A 22,087-nucleotide genomic window follows, 5' to 3' on the forward strand; every position below is an offset into this window, starting at 1 on the left:
GCGGCAGCATGGAGTCCAGATCCTCTGCGGGTTTCTAAGCCTGGAGCTCAGAGCTGTCTCCCTGGGTGGGGGGCTGGGGTAGGGTGGGGTGGGGTGGGGTGCGGGGTTGGGATGGGGGCAGTTAGGCTCAGCTGGTAAAGAATCCGCCTGCAATGCGGGAGACCTGGGTTCGATCCCTGGGTTGGGAATATCCCCTGGAGAAAGGTAAGGCTACCCACCCATTCCAGTATTCTGGCCTGGAGAATTCCATGGACTGCAGAGTAGTCCATGGGGTCGCAAAGAGTCAGACACGCCTGAGTGACTTTCACTTCACTTCACTTCACGCTAGGGAGAAGGGTAGGGGCAAGGTGCAAAGGAGCACCCTTCAGCCCCAAAGGACCACCCTCCAGCCCCAGTCCTCAGCCCCTTTGGAAGATTTTCCCCTCTGAGGCAACTCGCCTGCAGTTGAGAGTGTGCTTAGCTGGGAGCCGGGGTGGATTTGAAGCCACACCTCAGCGCTGTTCTCTGAGTAACCCCTGGAGGGGGCGGGAAGGCTGGAGCTCGCCTCCCAGGCCACCCTCAGACGTTGGCTGTTTAGATGGCGCGAGGAGGGATTTTATTAGGACACACTGGGGGGTAAGGTTCGTTGCTGTGCTGGCGGGTTCACTGGTGTTTGCTTAATTCTCCTACAGCCTTAACAGATGAAGAAACAGGTTCAGGGCGGTTAAGGGGCTTGCTCTATCTACATCACAAGCCTAGGGCGTGGGGGAGAGAAGGAGCCACCTTGGGAGAGGACGTGGTGTGCCCCTCGGCGATTGTTTTTTCCTGTGCACTTTTATCGCCTTCATATGGTTTTCAGGTGCAATTTCCTATAGAGCATGAGTGACGCAAATACTGACTACTGCCCTTCTCTCGCTTCAAGGTCCAGCTCACGCTCCCTGGGACTGCTTCCGGGTCGGCAGCAGCCCTCGGTGACCACGCCCTCCCCCAACACCTCCAGCACCGAGGACTGAGCCTCTCACACGGCCGAGTGTGTGGAACTTCTCATCTGTGACGCATCTCTTCACTCATCTGACCGCTCTTGTCGTCTGATTATAAGCTTCTGAATAGCAGGGATTGTGTGTTGCTGGCTCTTTGTAGCACACATAACATATGCTCAAAAAAATTGTTGTTGGTGACAATAAGATTCCTGGCGAGTGTCATCTCTTCACCCTTTGCCATGGGGGCAAACCGGCTGTCTGTCAGAGACTTGTCTTTTAGGCTTTGGTGGGCGTGGCATGATTTTAGAGGTCCGGCCAAGATGAGATCTTTAATTTGTTTTGCTTCAGTTAAGTGAGTTCACTCACATTGCCTAAGCACGACATACTGGACGGCCTGAGTGGGGGTGTCCTGGAGCACGTGAGCCGAGAGGGAGAAATCCCTCCACCTCTTAAGATGTTCTTTGCATCATACACAGAGGACCAAGAGACTGGGCCCAGGGAGGGCTTCCAGCAGTGACTGGGGTTGGCTGCTGAAGATTCCTGTGATCTCCAGGATAATTATGGTAATGTCGCTGTTCTGTGTGTGAAACACCACTTGGTTTTCAGAAATGTCCACTGTCAGCTGTGTACTTACACCAGGAGGGGGTAAAGAACTTCACACTGGGAGCAAGTATGAGATTCACACGGGGTGGGGGGAGCATCCAGAAAACTTCCTGTCATACCCATCAGAGATACATTCTCAGCCTGGAGGGGACATGCTTCCTCTTGGCTCTGAAGACCTGCTGGAGTCTAGTCTGGACTATCTCTACCAATGAGCAGGTGTGCAGCTCAGACTGCTGTGCCCAACCTCCCAGACCCCAGGCTTTACTTCTAATAAAGTAGAAATTGTGCCTGCCTGGCCTGCCTCACAGGATTATGAGAACGGTAGATGTTAGAATTTCAGGGATAAAAAGTGATCGACTGTGTTCTCACTATCCATGAGGCCCAGAGAGGGTTAAATAACATGTCCAAGGTCATGCATCTAGTGGCAGAGCTAGACCTCAGGTCTTATGGCTCCTCTCTTCCTTGTTGATTCTCTTATTGTTGCACGTATCATGCTTTATTTGTTCACTTATTCACCATCCACGCAGAAGTGTAAGCCCCTAGAGGGCGGGGATCCACTCTTATGCTCCTTTGTTTCTCTAGAGCCTGGTGCATACTAAAGGAGCTCAATAAATGTGTGTTGAACTGATCTTGACTCCTAGTTCACAGGCTCCTTCCCTCTATACCATGCCGTCTCTGATCTCGGAAATCTGCAGTGCCAGTCCAGCTGCCCACAGAAAGTGTGAAAACTTGCAGATGTTTTAGAGAAAAAGATATGATGCTCAGCCACCCTGCAATGTTGATTAGCGTCTTTTAGAGCACAGAATCCATCTGAACAGAGACATACACATTTAAGACAAAATTGGAATAATAACAATGAATGTGAATTAAGAGCTTATAATAAGGCCAGGCATGGTGCGAAGCACTTCACACACATAGCAAGTGCTTAATAAAAAGTTATTATCTTTTTCACTATGATGTAAACTGAGTAGGGGATTGGAATATGCTAGCTTCTGTAATACCTGCATTTCAGAGGCTTACCCGAGTACAGATCCCTTTGTAGCTCACACCGCAGACTAATGCAGGTCAACCACATGGAAAAGCGTTGCTGGATCCAGGGCCTTTGAACACAGAGGCTCACACAGGACGTGTTTTAGGGGATGCGGTAGATGAGGCTACCAGGTACCAATTTTTCCTTTCCTTTCCTTGTGGGTATGTAGAAGGACTGTATTTCCGGGTCTGTTTGAAGGTGGGTGTCAGGTGACACCAGAGCTTTAACCATGGAAAGGTGACATGTCATTTCCTGGTGGAAACATTTAAGAACCAGCGCACACTCCTCCATATTCTATACTGCCCCCTCCTCCACTGCCAGTCATAATTTTTCTGTTTGGAGGCTTCCTAAGACTGAAGCATTCTGAAATGCTAAGTCAGTATGTGGAGGATGGGTTCCCTGGAGGGTGTCTGAATCTGCAGCAGATGTGTAAGTGAGAAAGCCTCTGAGATTTGGGGTTTGTTGTGATCATAGCGTATCTCACCCTAGACTAGACAGAGGGCTGGAGGTGGCACACATTCCATCCACAGTTCATTGACCAGGAAGGCTGTGGGAGGCTGAGAAATATCTTTCAGCTGTATGCCTGTTGTATGCATGAAACTCTTTTTTAAAAATAAATTTATTTACGTACTTAGTTTTGGCTGAGCTGGGTTTTTGTTGCTGCACGGACTACTCTCCAGTTGCGGTGCCTAGGCTTCTCATCGTGGTGGCTTTTCTCCTGGTGGAACATGAGCTCTAGGGTACTCAGGCTTCAATAGTTGCAGCGCATGGGCTCAGAAGTTGTGGTTCCCAGGCTCTAGAGCACAGGCTCAATAGTTGTGGCGCATGGGTTTAGTTGTTCCTCGAAATGTGGGATCTTCCCGGGGATCGAGCCCGTGTCCCCTGCATGAGCAGGCAGATTCTTTACCACTGAGCTACCAGGGAAGCCCTGCACGAGATTCCTGATTCTCAAAGTTGAGGTTTTCATAAACTTTGGAAGATTCATCACCTTTGTCTCTAAATATTTCTCCTGCCTGACTCTTTTCTCTCCTTCCCGGACTCCAATTAAGGCTGTTTGGGTTTGTCATACCTTTTATCCTGTTATCTTACCAGACTGACTCGTTAGTTCTATATTTTCAGCAGACTGATCAGGCTTTTTAATTGCATGTGCATCCAATGTTTTATTAAAACAAAGCGTGGGTCACCATGATTCCAACGCCTGAAATCAGCTTCTTCATTTCTCTGTCCTGCTGCTAAGCCAGTGCCTTGGATTTTATTTTACCTGTTTGCTACAGTAGTACCTCACTTTCAGGAACCAATGTCTATATTAGTCAGGATAGGCTAATTGCTATAATTTATTGTTGTCGTTTAGTGGTTAAGTTGTGTCCGACTCTTTGCGACCCCATGGACTGTAGCCCACCAAGTTCCTCTGTCCATGGCGTTTCCCAGGCAAGAGTACTGGAATGGTTTGCCATTTCCTTCTCCAGGGGATATTCCTAACCTAGGGATCAAAACTGCAATCGCTATAACACACAACCCAAAAATTTCAGTGGCTTAAATATTATAAAAAGGCATTTTCTTACTCTTTGTGGCTTTGTACAGATGTGGTTTTATTAGGAGGCCATGAAGTCATTCAGCGGTCCCACAATTCTCCAAGCCTTCACAGTCTTTCATTAGCTCTTCCACATTTCGCCAGAAATTGAGGAGAGTGTGGATAAAAGTAGGAGAGTTTTTTTTAGGGCTATTAAAAAATATATATTTATTTGTGCTGGATCTTAGTTGTGGCACTTGGGATTTTTGGTCTTGCAGCACTCGGGAACTTTTAGTTCTGGTGTGTGAAATTTTAGTTGCAGCATCTGGGATCTAGTTCCCTGACCAGGGACTGTACCCAGGACCACTACATTGGGAACTTGGAATCTAGCTACTGGACCACAAGGGAAGTCCTGGGCTGGCCATATATATGTGCCAGGAAACCTAGGAAATATAAGCTGGCTGTGTGCTCAGCAAGAAGAAGAAATGGCTTTGAGAATATCCAATTAGTCTTTGCCACCGTTGGCATTATCCCTGTTTCACAGAAAAGAAATCTGAGGCTTGAGAGGTGAAGTGATCTCCCGGCTTTTACCATCATAAACAACAGAGCTTGGAACTGGACCCAATATGGCTGACTCCAAAGCCATGCCCTGAATCACTCTGCTACGGATAATGCCTTCACTCTTATTGCCTCATTGGCCAGTGCTATCTTAAGACCTGGGGCAATCATTTTTCCTTTAGAAGGGCTTCTTTCAAGCACCCACTTTTCCCCTTCTGGTTCTGGCTTTTTATCTATCAGTGGGTAATTTGTTCTCTTATAAGCAGTATGGTCCATGGGCTTCAGTTCAGTTCAGTCATTCAGTTGTGTCCAACTCTTTGCAATCCCACGGATGACAGCACACCAGGCTTCCCTGTCCATCACCATCTCCCAGAGCTGCTCAAACTCATGTCCATGGAGTCAGTGATGCCATCCAACCATCTCATCTTCTGTCGTCCCCTTCTCCTCCTGCCTTCAATCTTTTCCAGCATCAGGGTTTTTCCCAGTGAGTCAGTCCTTTGCATCAGTTGGCTGAAGTATTAGAGCTTCAACTTCAGCATCAGTCTTTCCAATGAATATTCAGGACTGATTTCCTTTAGGATTGAATTGTTTGAACTCCTTGCAGTCCAAGGGACTCTCTAGAGTCTTCTCCAACACCACAGTTCAAAAGCATTCATTCTTTGGTGCTCAACTTTCTTTATGGTCCAACTTTCTCATCCATACATGACCACTGGAGAAACCAAAACTTTGACTAGACAGAACTTTGTCAGCAATGCCTCTGTTTTTTAATATGCTGTCTAGGTTGGTCATAGCTATTCTTCCAAGGAGCAAGCAGCTTTTAATTTCATGGCTGCAGTCACCATCTGCAGTGATTTTGGAGCCCAAGAAAATGAAGTCTGTCACTGTTTCCATTTTTCCTCATCTATTTGCCATCAAGTGATGGGACTGGATGCCATGATGTTAGTTTTTTGAATGTTGAGTTTTAAGCCAGCTTTTCTACTCTCCTATTTCTCTTTCATCAAGAGGCTCTTTAGTTCCTCTTTGCTTTCTCCCATAAGGGTGGTGTCATCTGCATGTCTGAGGTTATTGATATTTCTCCTTGTGATTATGACTCCAGTTTGTGCTTCATCCAGTCTGGCATTTCGCATGATATACTCTGCATATAAATTAAATAAGTAGGGTGACAATATACAGCCTTGATGTACTCCTTTCCCAATTTGGAACTAGTACCTTGTTCCATGTCAGATTCTAACCGTTGCTTCTTGACCTGCATACAGACTTCTCAGCAGGCAGGTGTGGTCTGGTATTTCTCATCTCTTGAATAATTTCCAACAGTTTGTTGTGAGCCACACAGTCAAAGGCTTTGGTGTAGTCAATAAAGTAGATGTTTTTCTGGAACTCAGTCTGCAGCAGATAAACAGTCTGAGAGCCAGAGCAATAAGACATCCAAACAGAATACAAAAAGACATAGAAGCAGATATTAAGCGGTTTCTGGAGAAGGGCACCTGCACTCCAGTGTTGTTTTATATGTGCTGTCAAATGCAGAGTGTGTCAGTAGAGGGGACTAGGTCTACAGATGGGGGCGTTGAAGGCAGCACTCACGAATGGGAATTAGATGGTTGTCTTACCAAACCAACATTGTCTTGCTGATGCACAGTGATTGGAAAAAGGTTTGGAATCATTGTCTGTGCAGATGTAACTAAGCTACCAGCCTCTGCAGGGGTCCAGCTGGAGGGTCGCTGGCTGTCCATTTTACCCTGCTCAGTTGAACTAGATGCAGCTGTAACTCCAAATTCTTAGAAAACAACTCAGGCAAAGATCTTACTGTTCAGATTACGAGCTGCTTGGAGGACACGAGATTGTGAAAGTGCTCTGGATCAGCGGAGGCAGGTGGAATGGACTTGATTAATCATCGTACACGGTTTCAGGCTCACAAGACTGGAGGACTATCTGACTTCTGGCTGTTTCTTCCCTGTAGAGTGAGGACTAGGGTTGTTGCTGAATACGGTGTTGGGGGAGGGGTTGGTGGTGGGAGGGAATGGTTTCCGACCTCAAGCAGCACCAGGCAGTGTAAGGAAAGTAGCTCTTCTAAGGAAGATCTGTTGGAGGATGTTTGCACGGATCAAGTTGGGCCTATGTCGTGCCAGGTGGGGGAAGGCGGGTCCCAGGGCAGAAAGGAGGGACTGAACACAGTGGAGAGGTCATGAAGACACCCGCCCCATCAGTGTTACCTTTACACTCTGCTCTTGGTGTATCCTCTGCTTTTACACTTACTTGATATTTGCTTGTGTGTGTGTGTGCTTAGTTGCTCAGTCGTGTCTGACTCTTTGCAACCTCATGGACTGTATAGCACATCAGGCTCCTCTGTCCGTGGAGATTTTCCAGGCAAGAATACTGGAGGGGTTATTTGCTTAAGCTTAGCTATTCCCAGGGAACAGTTAGGAAACATGTAAATCAGACTCTTACCGAAAACGTAGTGCACATGGCTGTTTGGAACAGCCTCCCGGGCAGGACCTCCAGGACCCAGCGATACGCCCCCAAAGGAAGGGGGGCTTGGTGAGGTGGGAGCACCGCCGCGCAAAAGCAAAGCGCCAGGGAGCAGAATCCTGAGCTGCCTGCTGGGTGAGAGCGCCACCTACCTGTTGGCTTGGCCCTTCTCTAGGGTCTCCTTGGCTCTGCTGGGAAATAGTATTTATTACTGGCCTTTAGAATTCCACTTTCTGTTCATCATCAGTTCAAGGAAAGCATTTTTTTTTTTTCTTGAAGGAACATATCAACAGCAGTAGCTTTGTCTTTTCACTTATTATTATTTTACAAATTTTATTTATTTTCCTGCTGTACTACAATGTGAATCAGCCATGCGTGTGAGCTCAGTAGCCTCAGCCATGTTCGACTCTTTGTGACCCTTCGGGCCATAGTCCACCAGGCTCCATTGTCCATGGAGATTCTCCAGGTAAGAATACTGGAGTGGGTTGCCAAGCCCCACTCCAGGAGTCTTCCTGACCCAAGGATCGAACCCGCATCTCTTACCTCTTCTGCATTGGCAGGCAGGTTCTTTACCCACTGAGCCACCTGGGAGTGTGTATACATATATCCCCTGCCTCTTGAACCTCCCTCCCACCCATTCCCCCATCCTGCCCCCTCTAGGTCATCACAGAGCACTGAGTTCCCTGTGCTCTACAGCAGCTTCCCACTAGCCATCTATTTTACACACGACAGTGTCAATGCTGCTGCTGCTGCTAAGTCACTTCAGTCGTGTACGACTCTGTGCTACCCCATAGACGGCAGCCCACCAGGCTCCCCTGTCCCTGGGATTCTCCAGGCAAGAGCACTGGAGTGGGTTGCCATTTCTCTCTCCAATGCATGAAGTGAAAATTAAAAGTGAAGTCACTCAGTCGTGTCCGACTCTTAGCAACCCCATGGACTGCAGCCTACCAGGCTTCTCCGCCCATGGCATTTTCTAGGCAAGAGTACTGGAGTGGGGTGCCATTGCCTTCTCCGAGTATCAATGCAGCTCCCCCAATTTGTCCCACCACCCCCTTCTCACTGTGTCCACAAATCTGTTCTCTACCTCTGTGTCTCTATTCCTGCCCTGCAAATAGGTTCATCGGAACAATTTTTTGTAGATTCTATATGTATGTATTAATATACAGTATTTGTTCTGTCTTTTCACTTTAGATTTAAATAACTTTCCAGAGACACTAATGGTGAGATCTTAAACACAGCTGCCCTGTATCTCCCATTGACACGCTCTTATCTCACTTGGAACATAGGCTCTGCCTCTCCCTCCATTTCCACGGGCTGTGATCCCTGGAGTGCATTTCTCACTTGAAGAAGTTTGTTGGACGAGTTCTGAAGTTCTGTCAAAATTTTTTGCGTGGATTTTTACGGAACTTGAGTTTTGGTTGAGTTGCACTTAGGATTTATTTGTCCTGAATTCTGGGACACATGGAATTTGGCTGGCGGGAAGGTGGGTTGATTGGGCACTGAATGCAGCCTGATGTAGTATGTTCATTTATCCAAATATTTCTTGACCTCCTACTCTGCCTAGCAGGGTAACAGACGCCATGGAAATAAGAGATGAGAGAAAAATCCTTACCTGCAAGGCATCTGTGGTCCATGGGGAAGGAAAATCAGGAAAGAAAGGTTGACAGTGTGGCTTACTAAGAATTATGCACAAGAGGTTGTGGTGAGGGACACCCGCCTTATCAGGAGCCTGAGGACAAGCCCACCAGAGGGATGACTCAGGCTGGTTCTCGAAGGGCACCCGGTGTGAGACAAGCAGGAGAATCCTGGGTAAAGGGCAGATGCTTGACAAGAGCGAGCTCTGAAGAGAGGAAGGGACTCTGGGTGCAGGCCCTTCTTCCTCTGAGGCTGAAGGGAGAAAGGCTTGTGAGGCACAGGCTTCGGAAGGGGGTGGGATTGAGAGAGCCCTGTGAGGGCCTGGACTTCTCTAGGTGACTCTGGAGAGCAGGGATTGCAGCTGGAGAGAATGGCAAGTTTCCAAGCAGCCACACATGGAGCCGATGACGAGCATAGATGCTGGCCCGAGGTCCCCACGGTTCTGGGAGCCAGGGTGGAGAAGCAGAGCCATGGATGGTTGAATTCACAGCAAGTAGGTGTAGCAGGAAGCTCAGGGTACCAGCGAAAAGGGCGTGCATGCCAAGTTGCTTCAATCGTGTCCGACTCTGCAACACTATGGACTGTAGCGAGCCAGGCTCCTCTGTCCATGGGATTCTCCAGGCAAGAATACTAGAGTGGGTTGCCATGCCCTCCTCCAGGGAATCATCCCAACACAGGGATCAAAGCTGCATCTCTTGTGTCTCCTGGATTGGCAGGTTCTTTACCACTAGCACCACCTGGGAAGAAGGAATTCCCCGGTGGCCCATTGGTTAGGACTCCATGCTTCCACTGCTGAAGGTGTGGGCTCAACCCCTGGTCAGGGAACTAATACCACTCAAGCCAGGTGGTACGGCCAAAAAAAAGAGGAGGTGGGTGGGGAGAGCTTAGGCTGGTTGGGGACCTTATGAAACCAGGAGACACAGAAAATGGAGGCCCAGGAGCCTGGCAGACCTGAGGTCCAAGAACCCTGGCCACGTAGGACAGGATGAGTGCTGGGTGAGGAAACGGGAGTTGCCGGGGGTGTAATATGGTAGAGCTGCTGTGGAAAATTTTGGCAATTCCTCAAAAAGTGAAGAATCACCATATAACCCAGCAATTCCACATTCAGGTATTTATCCCAAAGAAGTGAAAGCAGGGACTCAGGTGCTTACACCCCCGTTTTTCCAGCAGCATGGTTCACAGAAGCCAGAAGGTGAGTGGTCACTCACTTGTCCATTAACAGATGAACGGATAGACCAAATGTGGTGCACACAAACAGTGGAGTGGTATCAGTCTTTGAAGGGAACGAAATTCGGATGCGTGCTATAACATAAGTAGACAAACCTTGAAAACACTGTTGAGTAAAAGCAGCCAGACACAAAAGGGCAAATATTGCACTGTTCCACTTACATGAAGTGTCTTTGCTGTTGTTGAGCCTAGAAAAGGCAAATTTAGGGACAGAAAGTAGGAGGTGGTTTGGGACGATGAAAGTTCTAGAAATAGCTAGTGGTGAGGTGTGCACAACATTGTGAATGTAATTAATGCCATTAACAGTACATTTTAAAGTGGTTAAGATGGTAACTTTTAAGTTATGTATATTTTAACCACTTTATGGTGGTTATGTATGTGTGTGTGTATATATGTATACATTATGTGTATATATACACATTATGTGTGTGTATATATATATATACATAAAGATTGCTGGAAGGGTGAGGAGGCCCAGTCAGAGGGATGTGGAGTTTCTCACGGTGGTAGAGCGCTGGTGGGCAGTGCTGGCGGGGCTCTGGTGCTGGTGAGTGGGGGGCTGCCTGGCACTGAAGTCTGGTGAGATGGTGGACCTGGATGCACAGGATGGTGACCCCTCACCCAGATCTGGGATGACTTTGGGGAGTGCTTGGGACAGCAGATGACAACAACGCCTTAGGCCTTTGGGATGGAGCTGGGAAACAGCAAGGTGAGTCAGGGGCAGTGAGGCGACCCCCTGTCCAGCTGCCCAGGAGCAGGTAGTGACAGGACCTCAAGACTTCCCCTCTTCAGGCACATACAGTCCCACCAGCAGATTTCAAATGCAGTGGTGGGTTATGAACGTGTTCAAAGGTATTAAATATTTTCCAGAGGGCTAAATAACTTAAGCTGTGACTCGTATTAACAACCTCTGCAGTCTCAGAACTGATCTGGTTCTAGAATAAATAAACGTGCCAGGGCGAGTGTACAGTGATTCCAAACAGTTTAATGTAATTCCAAGACAAAGTGTGATTACATTTCTACACATATACAATATGCATATGTGAGTTTACAAATTTTAATTAATAACTCGTTTCACCTCAGAGACCGAAAAAATGATCAAAAAGAAACTGTGAGTAACAAGCTATAACATAGTTCACCACAACGGGACCCCCCCCTTTCTCACCCTACAGTTAGTAATATTACAATTAAAATAACTATATTCTTCTATAATTTTTTTCTGTTAAAATCATCTCATAAATTTACAATGCTATTATTAGTTTCCAAGACTAATATAAATTCACTCCATTTTTCTACAACGAAAATGATCATTAATTTAGAAGCACACGACGTCATGATGAAAAACACAAGCATTTTAGTAGCAAGGACTTGATCAGTTAAGAATTATTTTTCTTGTAAAACATTCTAAAGCCAAGTAAAATATCCATTCTTATAACATACCTATAATATGAGACTAAGGAATAGGTTACATATAGGCCTACAACACATTGGTTTGTCTTTTTTTAAAAAAAGTAGACATTTATAAATAAAAAAAGAAAAGAGGGACAATTCACATAGGAAAAAGAGGTACACGAGAAAATACTGTTGCACGCAATAATTTTCACAAAGATTAACATGGATTAACACTTTTCTTTTTTTATTACAGAAACCGTATAGTGAAGGAACACAACAGACCAGGGCTTCCATAGGGTAATTGAGCTGAGATGACCTGGCAGAGAAAGATCTGGGCGAGATGGCCCTGGGGAGGAGCCACGTTCCTTGGACCGGCGACCGAGCCTCACCGGATCTCCTCTTCCCTGCTCTCTTTCTGGGGAGTGAGTCTCTATCCAGAGTGTCCTGATGTGCGGGCTGTTGAAAGGTAAACATTTCTACAGATGCCTTCTCTTTCCATCCTAATGGATACCATTTTTGGAAACGGGATATAATATCAGAGGCTGCAGCTCAATACATGTGGTCAAAGCAAAACGGGATGGAAAATTCCAGTCATTCTGATGTGTTGTACCGCCCCCCCACCCCCCACCCCACACTCATCTCTGCCCTGTTACTGGGGACCCAGAGAGAGCAGCAGTACCCTTCGGGGCCACCTGCCTCCACTGCAGCCCGAGGTGGTGCCTGGGTCCCCTGCATCCTGCTTTTCCAGTCCATGTGCGACGGTGCAGCCTGGGTCATCCCCGGCTCCTCTGATATACCAACCAGCTTCCAAAAGCTCCTCTCCTTCCTCATCCATAAAGCTATACTTCTCCTATCCGAAATTTGGTTTGATATATATATACACACACATATATATCAACATCTATTATCTATACAGTGATTCTCCTAGACTAGAAATCCTACCGCCCCAAAGTGTGACTTCCAGGTCTACTTCATTTGGTTAAAGAAACGCACACAAAGAGGATGAGGAGGTGCTTTGGGGGCCGGAAATGATTGTGCCCTGGAAAAGCCATGGGAGAAAGCTTTAAAGGAGCAGTAATGCAACGGTGAAAGGGTGGGAAGTGACGGGAAGGATGAGACGGCAGGGAGAAACTGCGTGCCGTGGGGACGTCTACAGGAGTATCTGCCGCAAGGGAGGAGAGGGAACTGGGGTGGGGCACGCTTTAGGGTCCATTCAGAAGTCACAGAAAGCTACAAAGGATGGGCATGGTCAAGTCACTTTCCATTTCCCAAGTTCTTCCTTATAACCTGAGCCAAACTATTAAAATAATAATAATAAAAATAAATCCACTGCCCCTTCAACCAAGCAGGCGAATAGCTAACAGGGAGGCAAGACCACCATTGGCAAGGCTAAGTGGGTCCTTCTTCCTGGCTCTTGAGAGCCTCCTGGGCGTCCTGGGTGCCTAGGCATGGATGGGGCTGTGGGACAGCAGGGTGGAGACCAAGGTGGCCACGTGTGGGGGCGGTGCGGGGAGCAGTGCCCCAACACAAGAAGGGGGCAAGGGTGCTGGGAGGTTGGCGTGGAGGCTGGCTGAAAGGAAACGAGAGAGAAGGCAGAGCCCTTTTTTCAGATACAGCATATTTACTTAAAAGAAAAAGCTAGTTTCTATTCCTCTGTTTTTTAAAAATATGATTAAGCCCCAAAGACAATGACATAAAATATATTTCGTTATTTAAATCACGGGAGAAAACCAAACAGAGGAAAAGTGATAGTTGAATTAGGAGGGCCAAGACAAAAACTATTTTACAGTGACATTTCCAACCGAATACTGTGATAAGAACGTGCTATCAACAGAGTTCACAAGGAAAAAGCAAGTGCATTAAGAACCACCACCAGTTCCCTGGTCCCAGGTGTTTTGCAGTTTTTAAGGTGTTATTTGCTAAAGGAATGCCCTTCAGATCACAGCAGGTCCTCTGTGCTAAGGCTGTGGCACAAAAGAAGGAACCGAAACACTTAGGGCAACTGGTGCCCTCCAGGCTGCTTCTGCATGGCGACGGGGCCTCTCAGTTGTGACCTCTACTTGGATGGATCTCATCATCTGCCCCCCTAGCTGTCCTTCAGTCTCCAGTCCCTTCCTCCTGCTCAGCTGCCCTTACAATCTCTAGGAAAAAAAAGTCTAGGCCTCTTCTTTGGGGTTGGCCCGCCCTCATGCCTGGAGGATGTACTACCTACCCTCTGTTTACTGAATAAAACTATGAGCTGTTAAAAAAACAAAAAATCTAGATCCCACCTCCTAATGACCTAGGCTTCAAATAGAAGTTTGATAAAGAGTAAAAAGTAAACATATCCTTTTACACTTACTTTGTTTTAAAGGACAAAAGGAATAAATGACAGCAGATATACGGAAAACCCAACCAGTAAATATAGGCATGGGGGTGTATAATTCTCCCCTGCAAAACACCAATCAGAGTATTGCTGGGGCCCCAGAAATAGCAGCTGTACCTTCGGAGCCACCTGAATCCCAGTGTCTTCTACTGCCTGGTGTCTGGAAGTCAGTGGGTCGATTAATAAATTAAACATTCAAATCAAGACAAAATCAATGAACTAGATGTCTATTCTCTCTGCCTCTTTCAAGATGTCAAAGAGAAGGCCTTGACCACCAGTGTGCATATCACGTGGCAGATCTTTGCACCTGGCCCAGGCTGTGGACTCACCCCTTCCTGCTCAACCTGGAAATCCCTTTACATTCTCTCGAGTTCCCATGGAAACCAGCAATACAGATGGAAATGCTCATGGTGGGCTACAGTAGGGGCAGAACACACCTGCCTTGGGGGAACGTGGCCTCCAACTGAAGAGGCCATTGCTGGGGTCTGAAGATGTCAGTTATAAACAGAAATTTTCTTTAAAAAGTACCAGTTTAAATGTAAACTATAAAATACTTTAACTATAAAACGTGGCCAGAAATATGTTTAGTTATCCACAGTCAATTGTTTATAGTTTATGCATTTAAAACGTGACTCTCTTGATATCTTAGAAGGCTAACAGCATTTTACAGTAGCTAAAAACATATATACTTAAACATGCATCTGAAACTCACATTTGATTACAAAACACAAAGAATATTCTCTCCCTTGGTTTAACTTCTGTTGTAAAGATTACCTATTTTCAGAGTTCACTTAAGCAACAATGACCAGGGTGTGCAGTAATTGTTATTTTCAGCCCACACAGTTTATATGTATAGTCTTTTAAATTCCAAGAGCAAGCTGGCTACATGATTTCAAAAAAGGCTAAAACCAGGATGAATGCCCACATTTGAGGTAATTATTGCCATCAGGTCACAGTTTGTGTAAGATAATGTATCTAAAACCTTCTTTAAAAAAAAAAAAAAAAAGAAGTCTTCAGGTGTTCTGTCAAGAATTCCAGAATACCTATTCAAACCAACCAGGATCTCAAATTCTGATTAGCTGGGTTTGCTTCCAATGGAATTAAAGCTCTAGAAGACTCTAGAACTTGTGTAAACTACCTAAGAATTGAGGCAAACATGCCTGGAGCCAGTCAATAAGGAAATTTTTAAAGGAAAAAAAAAGAAACTGAAAACCCCATTCCAAACAACTGCAGAGATATTTTGTAACAAATGGTAATGGTTTCCCACAAAATTAAAAATCTAGTTCTAAAGCATTGCTAAATTCTTGCCACCTTTCAACCAAAGAAAACATGTTTCTATGTTACTGTTAATCTCCCACCTCAGCCTGAGGGTCTCCTTCCTTGTATCCTGAAAGTTGGCTAATTTTTCTTCAGTTTGCACAACTGTTGCTTCCCATTTCTTTGAGAAAGAAAACTATCTTGAAAGAAAACTTAATTTTGTTCCTCTTTCTAAACATCATCTTGATCTCGTCTCTCTCTTTTTTCCTTTTTTTTTTTTTTTAATTTTTAAACACAAAGAAAAAACAGTTCCTGGACACCAGACTCACACATGATATTTACAAATTTGGTGTGAATCCTGCCTTTGGTTCTACCCAGAGCTGAAGAGTGGACCGATTACAGAGACCAGAGTCGTTATGATATTTATCAGTGCAGTAAAAAATAGTATTTTGAAGAAAATATATACTTTTAGTATTGCCTTTCTAGAATTAACTATAAGCAAGAAAAAAATATTTTTTTAAAAGAAGAAAAGAACACTTTTTTTTTTTTTCTTCACTCTTGTAAGAGTCTGTTGTAGCAGCAGCACTACTAAAGCTAGTTGGTACACTGAAAAGGAATTGAAAATGAACTCTACTATGATTAATCCAAAGAGACTTCCCGAAGATTTTCTCTAAAAGTCAAACTAATTCTGTCCTTGCTGCCTGGATCAGATTCAGGACTCCCTCTACATACAGACCTTCTGCTGAGCTCCGCGCACAGGGCAGGGGTGGTGCGGGGCAACGCTCCTGTGAGGCCCTTCTTCGCACACACAGCCAGGAGACAGCTGAGGCTGGCGTCTGTGAGCTGGGCAGACCCAGGTCACGGCCGGCCTTCCCTGCTGGCCTGTGTGAGCCTGGGCTGGTTACCAGTTCACCAAGCTGTCTGCCCCATCTGTAAAGCACTAGTGCTGCTGATTTCATAGGGCTGTCATGAAGGCGAAACAAAACGGGATAGACAGGGGCGACTTCCAGCACGATGCCTGGCGTGCAGTCAATGGGGGCATCATCAGATGGCTCACCAGAAATGCGAGGCCACTCACGGATGGTTATTTAACAAGGGAACCAGATTCAGTTAGTAAAGGTCTCAAGAACACAAGATTTCACTAGAAGCTCGGGGATTTGGGGCCACCCCCAAATCCTTGTATTTCCTTTCCTTAACACAGCCTACTTTCTCAGAGAGTCGACTGTCTCACCAATTTCCTCCTCTGTAAATGGAGGAGAGGGGTGTTGTGAATAGGGGTGAGCCTGAGGGTACCGGGAGGCTGTGCTCACCAAGGGCTTGGGATGAGCCTGGTGTATTGAAAGCATTCAACAAATGTTGGCTCCTACTCGAGGGACATGGCAAGTTCTAACAAAGAGACAGTCAATGTGAAATTCTAATGCAATGAGAGTGCAATTAGGGGCTCGCAGAGGCTCCTGGGACTCAAGCTGGGGCGTCAGGAAGCTCCCTTCTGGCAGAGGTACCCTGAGCAAGCATGCCCTGCAGAAGGGTCACTTCTCTGCAGATTCTCACTGAGTCTCAAATGAAGAACTGGCTCAGAGCTGGCTCTCTTGGAGTTCTGGGAGCTGCCAGAGGATGGGAAAAACCTCTCCTAGGTTGGGTCACTCAAGTGAGTGAGGGTGCCAAAAGCCTTCAAGGGGTTTCTACTGACTTTAAATATCAGTTCGCCATCTCCAACTCTCCACTGAGTCCCGTCTGTGGAACTTGGAAGTGAGAGTCCTAAGGCATCGAAGCAGGAAAGTACTGACGCCCTGAGCCCGGTCCTTGCGTGCACCTGACCCAGACAGAGCCGCACCTCCTGGCCGGTCTGCTCCGGCGGATACCCGAGGTAACTCGAGGTGAGTTCCGCCCACAGATCCATGCAGTACTCCAGTTTCCTGACAGCAGCAGCATTTGGGGGTTACAAACCTCCATTCCACTTACAAGATGAGCACAGTTTTAAAATAAAGGCAAAAACAAAAAACCCCACACAAGTCAGGCAAGAGAAGGACATAAACGGGATTGCATCACTGACAGAGTTATTATTGCCGGGAGAGGAAGGAGGGAGGAATGCCATTCTGTCCACATCTGGGGGTGTCTTTGAGGAGAGGGTCTTTGGCTAAAGAAAGGAACACTTTCACCTTCCTTTCCAATTTGGTTAGGACAGCTCTAGCTGGCTCAATTCTGAGGCTTCCCCATTTGAAATCTCTAAGACACACCAGAAAGAAAACACAGAGAAGGGGCAAGAAGCAAGTAGGGTCCCCAGGGCTGGAATATTTCATGGCAGAATCACTTGGGCTGGTGTTGAGCAGCGCCGGGCAAGGTCTGCGACCCGCAGAAGGAGCCCTGGCCTCTCTGCTGCTGGAGGGCACCTCGTTTTTCTCTTCTGCTCTGTCCCCGCAGCTACTTAACAGGCCATGGAGAGCCCCACATCCCACCCTGCCCCCAGCACCAGAGAACCCAGGATGAAAGCTGGGGCTGGCCCGTCAACCCACCACGTTTCATCAACCACAGCCCATAAGCAATAGTTCCTTAAGCCTCCTCATCTCCTTCCTCCAGTTTCCAAGAAAGTCTGCTCCACTCACTCACACACACTCGCACAACCCAAATCCTCCACCACAAGCTTGTTCAAAAATGAGTGTCTGCAATTCCAGAGATCCGGTTGAGGGAAATCCACCTGTTAGCAGCTGGGCTGATCTTTCCTTGCCTTCCTTACATCCCACAATCTGGTGTCTGGGCGGGTTGAGTCTTCAGGCTCCTGCAGCCCGCCAGCCACTCACCACCAGTAAGGCCAGAATGTAAAGACAGTCCAGGAGACAACCAACCCTTCCTTTCCCTCTGAATTCGACCAACCACATGCTCCACGTCACAGTATTAATTGGCACCAAGCCTCAGACTCTCCCACCCATCGGCCTGCTCACCCTTCCCTTGGAAACAGCCAAAACATCGTGAAAGGAGGCACTATGCACAGAGATGGCGGCGCAAACACCCGAGGCACCCGCGAGACCGCACGAGCAGAAGCAAATCCAACCTGCGGTTCCCAGCGCTCCGGTTCCCAGGCTCCCCTTGACCTGTCTTTTTTAGCCTGCTCCTCTGAGCTATAACCATGTTGCTTCAGTAAAGGAGGATGGAGCCAATTCCAGAGCAGATGATGTTCTAGGTTATTTGTGGTCTACATGAAGACTAGGTTGGCATCTCTCCACTTGGGAGCTGCGTCCTGGGATGGGCAGCCTTTATTCAGCCTACCTGCCAGGGCGACTCAGGGTTGGAGGGTGGGGTGGGAGTTCAAGCAGCTGCTAAGGAACCCACAGAGGGGCTCATCTCTCCCACTAGGGCCTTCTCCGAGGGCTTCAGACCCGCAGTTTTGTGCTTGGGTTGGAAGAAAAAGGCAGGTGGGGATATGGGGAGGATACTAATGTTCGCTGAGTGGTGGGGGGCTGGGCATGGCCTGGCGTCTCCCTTCATTAGCCTCAGTGAAGCCCATCATTCCAGGCCTTCCTTCACCCACCTGGGGCCTGGTAGTTTCTGGGTTTGGTGGGTGGCATGTGGGCACCTCAAGCTGATTTAGAAAGCCCATGGCACCCAGCATGGTGGCCTGAAGGGCACAGTCAGAGCCCAGTGGGCATCGCTGTAAGGCCCCACTGCGCCCCTCCACTGGCCGAGTTCAGGGGGCAGCAGCCCGCACTGTCCAAGGATCTGCTGGACACGGCCAGTGCTCCTCTGGCCTCCTATCCCTCTTTGATTATTATTACCTTTTTGGCTCCACAGTTTGTCCCTAGAATTGTGTGCTGAGATGTACTGGGTGAGGGCAGGGACTGAAGAAGTGGGCAGTGTGGTTTGTGAGGGGCAGGGAGGCTGAAATCTCCCAGGGGAAGGTACCACCTGCCTAAGCACCTTCCATCAGCTCATTACCTTCCGTGGCTTCTAGGAGGCAACATTATCTACACACTGAAGGGTATAAGCCACACTTCTGGTGGGCTGATGGGAAATGGGAGGACTTTTAGGGAAGGGGCTGGGTCAGCTCTGGGCAGAGGGCTTCTTTTTTTTTTTCCTTGACAGGTCAGTATAAGATGTGAGGCAGGCCCAGGGTCTATTCAGCAGATTTCAGAAGAACAGGGAAGGTCAGAGAGGACCATGCTGAGGGTTCAGCCTCCAAGATGACTCCTCAGATCTCTTCCCAGGCCACTGAGAGTCTAGAAAAATCTAGTCTTGATGGTGACCACGAACCATGCTGTCCAAAGCCCAAGTTGGCTTACAGAGAGATAAAGGCTTTGATTCTTCTTCAGGCTTTTGTTCTCTGGTGGATCATTCTTGACAGCTTTTTCCTGATTCCTGAATCCTTCCTTCTTTTCTTTTCTTTTTGGTCTGACAAAACTGGACATGTGGATGTCCCTCCTGTCTACTCAGATACTCACAGATATAATAAAATAAATTTAAATATTAAAGAGAAAACACAAAGATACTTGGAATAAATGTGCACTTTAAAACCCCAACTAAAATATCAAAATGATGATTAGGATAATAATTACAAAGGTTAATAACCAAAATAATTAGTACAATAATATTATCTTTATGAGCAGCATGAAACTTTCATTTCCTGATCAGGAAGGAAAGGAAAGAAAATGTCAGGTGAAAGAGTAACTTCCAACTTAAGTAGACAAAATAATTTTCATTAAAGTGGAAGGCTACGTTGTCTTTTCCTGTTAAAAGATCAGATCTAGAAAGCGCTGGAAGAGAACAGTACCAGGGGTCCAGTACGCTACCCAATAAGGCAAAAACGCTGGCTCCTTTGCAGCCATGACTTGTGCGACTGGGCACGGGGAGGGTCGGACGGGGCACTGCTGCCCTCTGGATGCCGCGAGTCCGGAACAGAGACCCGTCTGCAGGCTGGCGTGGCTCCGTCAGTGCTCGGGCGCACATGTCCTCTGGCACATTCCCTGCCCCCACCCCCACGGACCACTTTCTGGTTGTCTCAGAATGGCGGCACTTCCCCACATCCAGATAAAAGATGCATTCACTGTGGCGCCATGAAGACACCATCGTGTCCTGCCGCAGGCGGCTCCTTGGCGGACACGGGGTCCTTCCTTCCTTCCAGGCTGAGGCCAGGACTAAGCTGGTTCCAACCTGGGGACCGATTTCTTTGTAGGATAAGTAGAATTGATGCATGGAGAGGGGATATTTTCCAGAGTTATTTCACATTTCACAGCTAAGAGCTAAGGTAAGGGCTGGGCTTCGTTACTGAATTAGGTCGGATATCAAGATTAAAAACACCTTTCACAGTAGATCGTTAAGGGAGACCGCAGGATGGGGAAGGAAAGTGAGGGAGGGTGGGTGCAGAATGCTGTTCGAACCCGGGAGCGATCTCTCTGCACCTTGGAAACTTGGCTTTGGGGTCAGGCTCCGCATCAAGCATCAAACAATAAGGACCACAGTTAAAATTCCCGTCTGGGACCAGACAGCACCTCCCAATGTTTTCATGTGTAACAGTAATTTGCTATGGATAGAGAGACCTCTCCACCCCCACCCCCACCAGTGTTCAAAGCCTGAGGAAATTTCCAGAACGTTATCAATGATGCACAGAGGGCAAACGGCAAACTTCCTTGGAAACTTGACTGTCTTTGGGTGTGTTTTCCCAAGGGCGGTCCAAGATCACCGGTTTACCTTCGTGAATGTCCCTCCAGCCTTCTGCCCACCCGAACCCTCAAAGACCAGAAACGAAGGCATGCCTGGGGTAAGCCTGGGTGACGCGAGGAAAGATTTAGCAGCAAATGACGGTTGGCGGTTGTCTACAGAGAAAGGGATCAGGCGAAATGGTTGAGAGCAAAACACAGCCTGGTGGGGTGGGAGGGTGGAAGCAGAGGCCGGATGGGCAGGGCTGGCGGAATGGAGTGTGGGGCGGGTCAGACCACGGGGCGGGCCACCAGGTCCGCCTGCAGACAGCGGGTGACCAGCCGGAAGCCGGTGCCGGGCCTGGAGGCCGTAGGCCGCTCCTCTCCTTTGCTCCTTGCGTCAGAAGCAAGGCCAGCATTCTTGAAACGGAGATGGGATCTGCGGTCTGCAGACGGCAGAGCTAGCCCGCTGGGGGCAGAACTGGGTGAGGGTGCAGGGTGGGGAGTCCGTCTCTCTTGCTTTGTCCACCAGGAAAAAGCCACGCCAAGCCATCTCCAGCGTCAGCCTCACCAACCACCACCCACCTCCCACAGCCCTCTCCTGACCCACCGGCTCTCCTAGCCCCTGCCAGTTCCCCGACACTCCTCTGCTAGCAAACAGCCCGGGGAAAGACAACAGCTTATTAAAAAAAAAAAAAAAAAAAAGGAAAAGACCAGAGTAAAATGTTGCAACAGCACAGAAGAAGGGCTGAGAGGTTGAGACGTGCCTCAGCCGGCTTCTTGGAGTACCGTGGAAGTAAACCCTCAACCGCGTCCCCGGTCGCTAAGGCACTAGGAGGAAAGGATGTAAAAACCAAGTCTGCGAGGGCCGGAGGCGGTGCCGGGGGCGGGAGGGCGCACCGGGATCACCGCGCGGGGGACGTGCCTGCGTGAGATCGCCTTTCTTGTGCAATTACAGTGAGGATAGTCTGTTGGTATCGATGGGGTGAACACAAAGCAGCACACAGCTGCACACTGCTACATTTACCAGGGTGCTGGCCACGCCGCAAGCCCTCCGCTTTGAGACGCGGGATGCACTCAAAGAGAAGAGGCGTCTTCAGAAAAGACCAAAAAAAAAAAAAAAAAAAGCGAGAGTTTGCAACACACATCATTAATGACATTTGAGGAATATCATTGCTTAGGGATTTATCCAGAGTGCTCAGAAAGAGAAAACACACCCTCTCCCGGGGTCCTCCTTCAGCCCAGCTGCCCGCCTGCCCTCTCCATTGGTCCAGGCAAGTGGGCCAGAACCAGGCTCCGCCAACCCTGACCCAACCCCCAGACACCAGCCTCCTCAGGCCACGGCCTGTCCTTTCCAGACGGCTCCCAACCCATTATAGAGTTCTGGAAAAATCCCTAACCCTTACGTTCAATCATTAAAAATCTATTGGATTTCCTTATCAGGTGTCCCTGACAGCA

The sequence above is a fragment of the Capricornis sumatraensis genome, chromosome 5 (assembly GCF_032405125.1).
Source record: "Capricornis sumatraensis isolate serow.1 chromosome 5, serow.2, whole genome shotgun sequence".
Taxonomy (NCBI): Eukaryota; Metazoa; Chordata; class Mammalia; order Artiodactyla; family Bovidae; genus Capricornis; species Capricornis sumatraensis.